This window comes from Gossypium raimondii, chromosome 5 (assembly GCF_025698545.1).
Source record: "Gossypium raimondii isolate GPD5lz chromosome 5, ASM2569854v1, whole genome shotgun sequence".
NCBI lineage: Eukaryota > Viridiplantae > Streptophyta > Magnoliopsida > Malvales > Malvaceae > Gossypium > Gossypium raimondii.
The window spans coordinates 37209399-37215413 of NC_068569.1; positions in this window are offsets into that span (position 1 = coordinate 37209399).

Consider the following 6015-nt stretch of genomic DNA (forward strand, 5'->3'; position numbering starts at 1 on the left):
TAATTTGCTCTCTACTGGACTCCTTACCAGCCGGTTTATCTTTTTTTGTTTTAATTTCATTTGATTATCCTTTGTGACAACTAATTTATTTTTGTTGTTTCTCATTTCCTTTTACGTGCGTCTAGATATCTAGGATATATCCGCAACTTAGACAAGCTACGATTTTGTTCTGCACATGTGCCTTATCAGCTCCAATCTAATAATAATATTACTCATGACTTAAGGAGATTTTACACCATTGTGGCCTGTACTCTCAGAATCATCTGGGAGTCAAAGAATGAGCTCATTTTCTAAAAAGGTGATCCCAACCTAGTAGGTATTGTCAGAAGGATTTATGATCTCCACCAATATCTTCTAATCGCTTATCCCTTTGACACTTCTTAGGCCTCTCAATCAAGAGCCCAAACATCTATTATTGCTCGAGAATCACTCTCTTTTTGGACTCTTTTCTTATGCATTGCTCATGATAGCCAAAATGGCATTACTAGTGGAGTTGCAATTGCTTAGGATTCTAGAGGCTCTCAGCTTTTGTCCATCCCAAACTTTAAATTTGCAAAAAAAACTTTAGGCTAGACTTCTTATCCTACACTCTATACTTTGTCTCTTAAAGCTCATAGTATTGTTTCTTGTAAGCTTCTTAGCAATGACAAAAAATGGAAGAACATTATACTAATGTCACGGGGTTAGACTTTTCATCTCGTAATCCATGATGCCTTAGGCGATTTCTTCTCTTCAAATATGTCTAGGTCAACCTAATACTTGCAAAGTGAGAATTCTTGTAGAAATTCTCTACGGCACTGAAAAATGTAGTGGAAGCAACTTGAAACAAAAAGAGCAACAAGAGAGTTGAAAAGCCACAAGAAAATAATGCACACCAAGTGTTTGAATAAATGCTCTCAATATATTCTTAACTCAAGAATAACTTAATACAATGGGATGATTACAAATGAAAGGGGAGACCTCTATTTATAGTTGAGTTCTCCAAAACCAACGTTACAAATTGAGTTACATCGACGGTCAAGATTAGAGCTTATCTACAATTGAGAGTCTTAAGGGATTTAAACTCTATATAATCTTATCCTTTTAGGATTTACTATTTACCCCGATAACTCTAGTTTGACTAGAGTGTTTCATTGGGCCACCAAGGCTTCAAGTAGATGGGCTTCTCCATGAATTCCACGAGTCGGGTCAGTTTAAGCGGGTCAAATGAGCCCCATTTAATAAGTTGACCTTTATGGGACGTTCTGTGCGCAATGGCCACAGGCTTTGATCTGTGGCTTGTGACAGTAGGACTCACTAAGACAAGATGGAAGCACCAACAAGCATTTAAAAATGGCAGATAGCTCCTCCAATTTGTTACCATCCAACAACATCCACTGAACAATTGCTAACTATGCAACCAAGCAAAGCAATAGACAACATAGGCATCAAAATCTTTTATTAGCCATAATCCTTTCTGGCTTTGTACCAAAAGCAATAATAATAATTCAAAGTTAAAAAGGACGGACCTGGATTATTAAATTTTTTAACTAAAACTAATCAATACGAGAAATGTTAAAAAAGCATGTGAGTTGTTTTTATTGGGACTTAACTACCAAATAGACAATCAATAATAATTGTTAGTAAGAATGAATACTCCCAACCTATTATGTCTAATTTATATGTAGCATTTACTAATGTAGGATGCGGTTATTATTTTAATATTTTTTGGATATAAAAAGTTTTTTATATAAATAAAGATTTTCTATTCATTTACATTTTCGATTCCACTTGAATTGGAGTGCTGAATGGAACAGTTTTATTTCTAAAACTTAAACTCAAACCAAAATAATGTTATATCGTTGAATATTTCCTGAGTTAGATTCGACTTGTTTCGTTTTATTTAGTAAAATAAATTTAATTTTTATATTTAATTGTTCATTTTAAGTTTATATTTGAGTTTGAATTGAAATTTTAATTATTAAAATAAAAATTGTTTGAATTAAGTATTAAAATACTTAAATTTAACTCATCTTATTACTTGAGTTCAAATCAATTTGGTGGCAAAATACTTCTATTAATTTATAGTTTTGATTAGTATTACATTCAAGGATTGAATTTTTCTCTTACAAAGAGAATCAATAATAGCTTTCAAATTTGCTTTTTTTTTCTCTTGAATGACTTGTCACATATTATTGTTTACGCTTGGGGTGTTTGGTTGAACTCTCATATTTAAGGGTAATGCTAGATTTCGAAATAATATTAATCTTTCATTCTCAACAATGTTAAGATAGTGTTTGAAAAGTCACCTAGTAATTGTATTTGAGTATAATTGTTTGTAGGCTTAATTTACGATTTGCCCCCGAAGTATCCTCGCTTTCCCACTTTGGTACATAAACTTTTTTTCCCAATTTGGTACCTAAAGTATCATTCCATTGTAGTTTCCAGTCCATTTTTGTAAGACACATTGAAAAAATGATGGCCAATCAGATCATGCCAGCTGTCATTATTTTTTTCATTTTATAATATAATATAATTTAATTTTAATTTTTTATTAAAAATGTAAATTATATTATTAATTGATTTTCTTAATTATTAATTTCCCTAAACTATTATCAATTTTTTTCCTAAACCAGTCTTTCCTACTCACTGCAAACAACGAGCAAGGCAATTTGTTACGCTGTTACGGATGCATTTGTTGGACAAACCTATGAGGGTCGTTGGGTGCACGGAAGTTCATAGGGTGCACGGAAGTGGAACAGCAGAAGATGATGTTTAAGGGAATTATTATTTTTATGCTATTAGGAATGTTTTTATTATTATTTTATTTAGAAAGTATTAAAGATTTTAATTATGGATATTTCTTATTTTCTTAGAAGTCTTTCCTTAGTAGAATTACTTTCTTAGCAAGTTTTTTAATTCAAGTTGAACTGTGTAATCTCTATTTAAGAGAGATTTTGGAAGTGAATAGTCATATGAGATTAAACCATTTTTTATGAGATTTAAGATCTCTCTATTGAGTCTTAAGCTATGGAATCCCCTTCGACAAGTTCCACTTGTTCAACATAGGCCGTTCGCGAGGAAGAGGTAAAAATCAAGGAAAGAGCCCTGACAAGACAGATGGGTTGTATATGCATTGTTTGGTGATAAGATCCATCAGTTTGGACCGTAAGAACTTGGTATCAAATCTAGAAACAATGAGCTATTTTGTTACGAGAGAGGAGTTGGATCCATTTAAAGCAAGAATAGAGTTGAAGATCGATTAGTTCATGCTGCAAATGAGGGAATTGATGGTTTCCAATCAGAATTTTGATAAGGGAAAAGGGGTTGGTGGCAGTATTAGTAGTGTTGTCAAAAAGGAGGGTCTACTAGAGAAATAGGAAAATTGATTAGAGACGGTGATAAGATACGGTGTAGTTCCACGATCCAATAAGTTGGATTTTACGACTTCGGATGGGAAAAAAACCCCTCTAATTTGATTGCACCAATGCGAGAAGTTCGTTGCAATTTAGAGGACAACCAAAATAGACAAAGTGAGTCTAACTGCTTTTAACTTGATAGGAAGGCCACAATTGTGGTATTATCAAATGGAGCAGGAAGAACCTAATCTTTTGTTGAAGGCATTCAAAGAATACTATACTCCACAATTTGGACCACTACTATGTAAGAACCCTTTAGGGAGATTAGTAAAGTTGAATCAAACAGAACCGGTGGAAGCCCGTCTTTGCCAATTTCAAGAATTGTTAGCCCTCATAGATTCCGTGAGGTCAAACCAAAATATTAATTTGTTTACTGCAGGGTTATTAGATTCAATTTGAATAGAGGTGGAGATGTAGAAACCTGAAAACTTCGTTTAAGCGATGGATTTAGCAAGAACCTTTAAGACAAAATATCAACTGACTTAAGCAGCAAGATTGCGAAGGACTCCTTGGAAAATTTTGGGACCCAATTTGGGAATAGTATCAACTACAACTGTTACAAACGTTAACTTTGAAAGCAGCGTTGCACTGGAAAAGGGGCCCGATGACAGTAAAGTAGACCTACCAATTTTAAAAAGATTGAATCGCATGGAGATAGCTGAAAAAAGGTTTAAAAGTCTTTGTTATAATTGTGATGAACTTTATGGGATGGGACATCGATGTAAAAGGCTATTTTGATTAGAAGTAGAAGACGCAGGTGGACCTGATCTAAATCCAAAAAAAGACAAGGAACCGAAAATCTCGCTACATACGGTCACTGGTACTCAGAGTCTTCAAACTATACAATTACGAGTCATATTACAAGTTTGTCTCATATTGGAATTAGTTGATTCCGTTAGTACTCATAACTTTACCGGTGTCACTGTGGCCAAACACTTGGGACTGTCAATCCAAGCTCAATCTGGGTTGTGAGTAATAGTGGCAAATGGAGAAAAAGTCACCAGTTCAAGAATTTGCCCAGAGGTAACATTTACAATTGACAACAATCCTCTTGAGATTGAATTTGATGTCGTACTAGGAATAAAGAAGTTGCAGACTTTGGGGCCAGTAGTGTGAGATTTTTTGGCTCTTAATATGAAACTCACTGGATTTTATATACATTAGGTATAGGAGACCATAGATTCACGTCAAGAGTTGGATAAGTTCTTGAAAAAATTTTACGACCTATTCTGAAAGCCAACAAGACTACCACTTATCCATAATTGTAACCATAAGATCTGTTTAAAATTTGGAGCCCAACCCATGGTGGTTTGCCCTTATAGATATTTGCACCTAAATGAAGATGAGATAGAGCGACAATATGAACAGATGTTGCAACAAGGCATCATTCAACCTAGCTACTTGCATTTCTCTTCCCTAATGTTATTAGTTCGAAAGCTTGACAAAACATGGAGGTTTTATGTTGATTATTGTGAGCTCTTTACCAAAACAACCAAAGACAAATATCTGCTGCCAGTGGTAGATGAGTTATTAGATGAGTTACATAGGGTAAAATACTTCACCAAATTAGATTTTCAATCCAATTATCTTCAGATTCGCATGGATCCCAATGACATTGAGAAAAAGACATTTCTTATCCATCATAGTCACTTTGAATTCTCAGTAATGATGTTTGGATTGACTAATCCCCATAGACATTTTAGGCCCTTATGAATGCAGTATTTTGTAAGCATTTTTGCCACATCGTTCTTATATTCTTTGATGATATTTTGATTTATATTCAAACATGGCATGAACATTTTCATCATATCCGAGTTGTTTTTAAATTATTAATGATACGACCCCGGCCTCGTTGATGAATCCGAGTCGTTGATGTGCCCGATCGTGAATTGGAGTATTATTAAGGTTTGTCGAAAATAGGTTAAGAAAGAAGAGATAAAGGCTCAAATTGGTTCAAAAAGGGGTGACGGAATGTATTGAGGTTGATATGTGAATGAAATCCAAGTATTCAAGTTGAACCAACACAATATAAGTGTGTTAACCCGGCACTTATAGGAATACTTAGATAGGCCAAATGGTGTATGGATGGAAAATGAATAAAATAGAACCTTCGACCCACTATCAAAGATGATAGGAACCTCGGTATAATTTGAACGCCACACTTTGGGTGCAAAGTGATAAGTTCAGAATAGAAGACGGGTTGACGCCACAAGGGTTGCTTGATAAGTCAGACGAGTCTTTGGAGAACAATGAGAGTTGAAAATAAACTCACAAAGTAATCAGAATTCATATATAATTCAAAAGTATATTGTCTAACCCCAAAATGATTACAAAACAACTATTTATAATATAAATTCCTAAGGTAGCTGAATGGACTAATAAGATGCTGAATGGTCACCAAAATTAAAACAAAAGAGGTGGAAATTTCAAAGAACCTTCCTAGGACGTTTTGGGAAGCTTCATGCATGAAGAATTCAATTGGACAGACTTCTAGATGGAGTCCATTCAATTGGACATTAATGGAAGTATTGGTGAGTGAATAAGAGGTCTTGGTTCGCCAATGAAGTTGAATGCACCTTAATGAAGCCTCCTTGTGAGTCAATGACTTGCCCATTTT